Source organism: Oncorhynchus keta, chromosome 4, assembly GCF_023373465.1.
Source record: "Oncorhynchus keta strain PuntledgeMale-10-30-2019 chromosome 4, Oket_V2, whole genome shotgun sequence".
Taxonomy (NCBI): Eukaryota; Metazoa; Chordata; class Actinopteri; order Salmoniformes; family Salmonidae; genus Oncorhynchus; species Oncorhynchus keta.
In genome coordinates, this window is record NC_068424.1 from 53,995,602 (window position 1) to 54,002,528 (window position 6,927).

Sequence of the window (6,927 nt, forward strand, 5' to 3'; positions counted from 1 at the left end):
GCAAAAACTTTGCTGTGTAGGAGACACCTGATAATCATTGTCATACCAAGGTTGCCCCCTAGTGGAATACAATAATGCTACATTTAAAACTATCACGTTCATCTCGTCTGTAAGATACACATCACTCTTGAGTGTTTTCAACAGTTCCAAGCGAATCCAAATAAAGTGATTTAGACATTCAATAATGCATGATGAAATACAAACTTTCGGTATTTAAAATCTCTTTATTCTGATTTGACGTACATCCGGAACAATTGAGTTGATTCACTGTGTTGCTCTCATACTCAAAACAGTAATCACATACCTGACCTCAGTTGGGGGGGAAAGTTGTCTATACATTGTACTTGAATAATAGCTTATTATCATTAACTAGTTGATGAAGTGCTCAAACTAGTATGAAATAAGTCAAAGGACACAAAAAAAAAATGTTTTTACAAATAAAAACAGAACCCAAACAATCCCTTGCTAATGAGGTCCCTCGACGAACACAAATAGAACAGTGATCTTCCGATCAGAGTGGCCTGGATGCCGCCGCCATTCTACTCACAGACTAACTAAGTTACACTAACTAAGAACACAATGGTTGGGTCACAAGGTGATAATGGTTTTAAGGAGTCTATTGAGACAAAGTTAATATTTGTAATTGGTTTTCTATGCATTGAGTGAACTATGTCAGTGTAATATGTAAATGTGAGTAAAGGCTCTATAGCAAGGAGATGTCCTATTCTGACTCAAGGTGTGGCAGGGGAAGGCAGGGCATAGCTCAACAGTATGGGGTTGAGTCTTACCATAGCAAGTTGGCTGAAAGGTTCAGCAGAAACTTGAGACGGAGGGGCTATAGATCCAGCCTGGAGGTCAGGGTTAAATTGTTGGTAGGGTGTCCTGGCCTCAGTTTGGGGAATTAGCATCAGAGGGTGAATCGGCAGGGGGTGCTGAGTGGGGGGGGGTCCTGGGTCCAGATGTTAGGGGGGGGTGCTGGTTTTCCAACAAGGGAGGGGTGATGACTTAAAGTGGGGTGCTGGGCCAGGACTGGGGAGAAGTACTAAGGAATATAAGCAGGGCAAAAATGAGGATGGTCCCCAGGACCGACACGGTGAGGAAGGCCCACAGAAATATCCTGTCCAGAACCTGAGCAAACAAACTTCCAGTCCTGCACAACCTGGAATGAGTGTCTACCTGAGTCTACCCGCTCCCCCTCTGACCCCCTCTCCAGCCCCCAGACCAGGGCTTCAGCTCTGGGCTCTCCGGTGCCAGCTCTGGGCTCTCCGGTGCCAGCTCTGGGCTCTCCGGTGCCAGCTCTGGATAGTGGTACCGGTCAGTGTAGCCCTGCATGCAGAGCATCCTGGCTAGCCTCTGAAGGAAGAGGGAGCAAACCAAGGGGGACATGGGGTTTTTAGGAAGTTGAAGAGCGGTGGTGCATGTTGAATGCAAGCACTGTGACGATGACGGAGAGAGTGACGAAGATCATAATGAAGAGGAGATACTCCCCGATGAGAGGGATGACCTTGGAGGAAGTTGGGATGATCTCTATGACAAGGAGGAACACAGTGAGTGGCACAATGACGGAGGTGGAGAGAGAGCTTCTCCCCTTCATCCGACAGATGATAGAACACCAGCAAGGTCAGGAATGACAGACCGAATCACAGCATAATAAGAAAGTGTCTAGAACAGCGAGAGACGTTTCAGAATGAAAGAGTATGTTATATAAAGGGGAAGGAATACAGTGGGGCAAAAAAGTATTTAGTCAGCCACCAATTGTGCAAGTTCTCCCACTTAAAAATATGAGAAAGGCCTGTAATTTGCATCATAGGTACACTTCAACAATGACAGACAAAATGAGAAGAAACAAAATCCAGAAACTCACATTGTAGGATTTTTAATGGATTTATTTGCAAATTATGGTGGAAAGTAAGTATTTGGTCAATAACAAAAGTTTCTCAATACTTTGTTATATACCCTATGTTGGCAATGACAGAGGTCACAAGGTTTTCACACACTGTTGCTGGTATTTTGGACCATTCCACCATGCAGATCTCTTCTGGAGCAGTCATGTTTTGGGGCTGTTGCTGGGCAACACGGACTTTCAACTCCCTCCAAAGATTTGGGGTTGAGATCCTGAGACTGGCTAGGCCTCTCCAGGACCTTGAAATGCTTCTTCCGAAGCCAGTCCATTGCCCGGGCGGTGTGTTTGGGATCATTGTCATGCTGAAAGACCCAGCCAGGTTTCATCTTCAATACCCTTGCTGATGGAAGGAGGTTTTCACTCAAAATCTAACGATACATGGCCCCATTCATTCTTTCCTTTACATGGATCAGTAGTCCTGGTCCCTTTGCAGAAAAACAGCCCCAAAGCATGATGTTTCCACCCCCATGCTTCACAGTAGGTATGGTGTTCTTTGGATGCAACTCAGCATTCTTTGTCCTCCAAACACGACAAGTTGAGTTTTTACCAAAAAGTACTATTTTGGTTTCATCTGACCATATGACATTCTCCCAATCTTCTTCTGGATCATCCAAATGCTCTCTAGCAAACTTCAGACGGGCCTGGACATGTATTGTCTTTAGCAGGGGGACACATCTGGCACTGCAGAATTTGAGTCCCTGGCGGCGTAGCGTGTTACTGATGCTAGACTTTGTTACTTTGGTCGCAGCTCTCTGCAGGTCATTCACTAGGTCCCCCCTTGTGGTTCTGGGATTTTTGCTCATCGTTCTTATCATTTTGACCCCACGGAGTTGAGATCTTGCGTGGAGCACCAGATCGAGGGAGATTATCAGTGGTCTTGTACTTCTTCCATTTCCCAATAATTGCGCCAACAGTTGATTTCTTCAAACCAAGCTGCTTACCTATTGCAGATTCAGTCTTCCCAGCCTGGTGCAGGTCTACAATTTTGTTTCTGGTGTCCTTTGACAGCTCTTTCATCTTGGCCATAGTGGAGTTTGGAGTGTGACTATTTGAGGTTGTGGACAGGTGTCTTTTATACTGATAACAAGTTCAAACAGGTGCCATTAATACAGGTAACGAGTGGAGGACAGAGGAGCCTCTTAAAGAAGAAGTTACAGGTCTGTGAGAGCCAGACATCTTGCTTGTTTGAAGGTGACCAAATACTTCTTTTCCACCATAATTTGCAAATAAATTCATTAAAAATCCCACAATGTGATTTTCTGGATTTTTTTTCTCATTTTGTCTGTCATAGTTGAAGTGTACCTATGATAAATTACAGGCCTCTCATCTTTTTAAGTGGGAGAACTTGCACAATTGGTGGCTGACTAAATACTTTTTTGCCCCACTGTACATCCCCGTCCCGCCGGTTTCCTCTGGCCCCCGTGGCATTCAGGATCTCCCTCTCAGTTGTCGACGAAGTCCTTCCTGGCGACATAATCACCTAACAGGATCATGTCCACCATGTTACCATCATATGTCCAGGATCCAAACTTCATGGAGCAGTTTTTGTCTGTCAAAGGGGAAAGTGACGTCCGTAGTGCAGGCTGACTTGTAGCTGGTCGGGGTCCACGTGATCCTACGGTTAGACTTAGCAATGGCTTTGGTCATCAGGGAGCCCTCAAACCGCCCATCAGCACTGGGGGAGGATAGTAAGAGTCAGGGTTATTGTGCATATAAAACATACATTTTAGGGAAACATCAAACAAAACGGTCTATTAATGTGAACTATTAGTGGGAAACTAGGTGGATGTAACACAGTCTTGTCTGAAGACATTATGCTCAATGGTGCTCATCATAATATGTGACATATCATAGAGCGTACTTCTCATAGAGCACGATGTCGGGCAGCCGGATTGCCTCAGATGGAACTCTGATCGATGTGATCCCACCGTAGTCCTCAGGGTCCCATCGTAGATTATTATCTAGCCACTCCTGTTGAGGGAAAGACACATTACAATACATCTATCCTCATCTATGGAAAACAGGCTACATCCTTTTTCCTTACCTGCCACAGATACACATTAGTAGTCATCAGCTGGTTCTTCTCATCCTGTGAGACAGACAGAGACCAAGATATCATGTAGAGTAGACAGCCAAGTTAGAATCATGTCTGTTTCAGGATAAATTGCTTCAATTCCTTGTTCATTATCCCATCTCATTTGAATGGAGCACTCGCACACCAATAGTGTTCACAAAATCATGGTATAGTAAAATTAAATGTAAGAAAATTACCACACTGGTAAGCAAGACTAACAGAAGGAGAGAAAATGAGGGAGCGTGGAAGAAAAGTGTATAAGTAGCGGGGATCAGCTGTCTGATTGAGTTTGAGGTTGTGGGGATCACATAGTCCAGAGATGAACTGTAACCTAATACAGGACAGACATCTAGCAACACTGGTACCACTCATCAGCCTGGAGCAGAGCACTTCTCAATAGCTCACCATACCTCCTCCTGTTTCACCTCTTGCCCTTTCCCCATCCTCCTTGTTCTAGTAATTTTCCAACCTCATCTCTCCTCCTGTCATTCTCTTTGGTATGATAACATCAGTTCGTATTCACAACAACCCTTTTTGATAATTACATACCACAGGCCTCTACCCCTATACCCTCAGAGAGACAGATTTTTACATAGACTGCTGTGTAGGTGAGGAAAATATTTAACACCATGACCGGGACTGTTCCATTAGCTGCTTGTGTCCTCTGACAGAACAGCTATACCATCTCAGCCTATCACATCTGACCCTGAAAAAAATGTAACCTCTTGAAAACGAGCGTGTTCTGTGAGTTCTACGGAGGCCAACAGCTTTACGTCAGGACCTTGGACAGCTCAGCAAAATCAGGTTGTTTCACTGTGGCAGTGCTCATTTTGTTTCAGCAACATGGAGAGGGACAGAATTACATTCAGACAAGATATTTAGATACTTTTGTGTCTTTCATTGTTTGTTTGTACGGTAAAGGTCTTTCGTCACTGTGTGTGTGTTTTGCTTCAATTCCTTGTTTGTGTGTGTGCACGTGGTGTAGTGTGCATCCTCACCACGTCCACCAGCTGTGAGATCTTGAGTCAGAAGCGTACTGTGACCCTGTCGTTGGCGTGCTGGATGGGCCGGACCCAGCGCTGGTACCCCTGGAACAGGTTCCTCAACAGGAGGTCCTCCCATCTCAGCCAGAGACCCAAACTCACCTGGGGATGGGAGTGAAGGGGGAAAGAGATGGAGTTTAATGGAGTGAGAGAAGAGGAAGAGGTGGCGTAGAAGAAACTTTACTTTAAGTTATGTATAAGAGCTTAATAAGAAACAATCATTTTATCACCAGCTGTCAATTAAACAATTATTTCCAATATAAATTCTTAAGCACCACAGACTAATGGTCTCTAATTTTAATTTAGAATGTAGATAGTGTTTACTGTGGTTGCATAAGAAGGGGTTGTGGAATATGAATCTGATTACAAACAGTTGAACAATGGGGGTGGGGGGAGACAAAGACAGGCTAGAGAGCTGGCTTCTCAACTGAAACTACTCCAGAGGAGATGTGTAAAGCTGAAAGTACGTGTCTTTTGCTGGTCTGTCTCTCTCACACACACACACACACACACAACACATACACAACACATACATATGACCCTTAACCTGCAGCTGGAGTTGATTCACCCTCTGGCGCCCCAGCTGTCAGCCCTAACATCTAACATCGTTTTGATTCCATCCGGGAATATATATTTATGTATAGAACTGTAGTACGTTTACTTAACGTTAGAAATTAAATGCAAATCTTTACTAAGATTGACATCTTCAACATAACTTTCACACAACGGCTAATCGTTCACAAATAGCCTTGAGGTTTTACTGCCAAATGGCATTTGCACTTCAGCAATTCACCAGATAAGATGACCATTATTTTCAGAGATAACATTGGGTTCAGAGACAGTCACCCGACACCGCGTCTGTCTCCGTGTCCATCGACCGGTCCTGTTGGTGAGCAGAAACAGAACCAGACATGAAGGAGAACGGAGGGGGCGCGTGTTTGCGCCGGAGATTTATCCCGTGCCAAAAGAAAACAGGCGCTCCACAGGGGCCGAGTGCAGTTAATGCTCCCAGTTTGTCAGATGGCATGATTATGAGAAATTGGAATCGTGTGGAATGTCACATTGTGCATTTACGTAAGCCCAGATGTGTTAATTTGTTTTTCCCGTTGTGACTTGGATATGTAAAAATGTGTCATACACTTCTCAGTTCCACAGGCTATCCCTCGCAAGCACCACACGGTTAGAACTCATTTATTGGGCTACTTATTGTTCAAGACATGCAGTGGTTCCAATTCCTGTACTTACCCAGAATGGTGCCGAGACAAAAAGAGGACAGGTGTCTGTCTGCAACTTCATGATGACTCTCAATGGCTCGGAGGCTTCTGTAAACTCATATCATGCAATAGGCTAAAGACAACGACTTGAGAACCACCTGAGCAATAAACAATTCTCATAATTACAATAGGAATGTTGTTAATGGAAAAAAAATCTATAATATTAAGAACGAGCCCTCGGTTGAGCTCCTCCAGAACAAAACTCTAATTGCGTGGCAGACTGGCCCCACCGCGCGGTGGTTCTGCAAATCTCTCCAGCACGCCGCGCGGTGACAAAAGGGAGGGGTTTGAATGGGGTTTAAACAGGATCCTAAACCAATCAGAGGAACGTCTACGGGTCCACAGCACTGGGCAGATTATCAGGCGTGGGTGCACACCTGTGAGGAAATTGTAGACTAACACTGTAGCCTAACTGTTGTTGTGATAATATTCTGAGACACCAGGAGTTAGCTTGGTAGGCTATATTATTTGCCACTATGGGAAAGTTAAGGAGGAATTTGCAATAGTTCAGAAAACAGCATGATATAACATATATAGGTTACCCAACAGTCATGCGTATAGTGAACATGAACTTCTGACATTTCTCACCGAGAAAATACATTTTTGACGCTTGGCAGCTGCTGGGGTGAGATG

At 44.5% G+C, this 6,927-nt stretch overlaps 1 pseudogene; it reads right to left on the bottom strand.

The window, feature by feature from the left end:
• Positions 1 to 210: 210 nt before the first annotated feature.
• LOC118378099 (neuronal acetylcholine receptor subunit non-alpha-2-like) lies at positions 211 to 6,047 on the bottom strand (annotated as a pseudogene).
• Between the last annotated feature and the right edge of the window lie 880 nt (positions 6,048 to 6,927).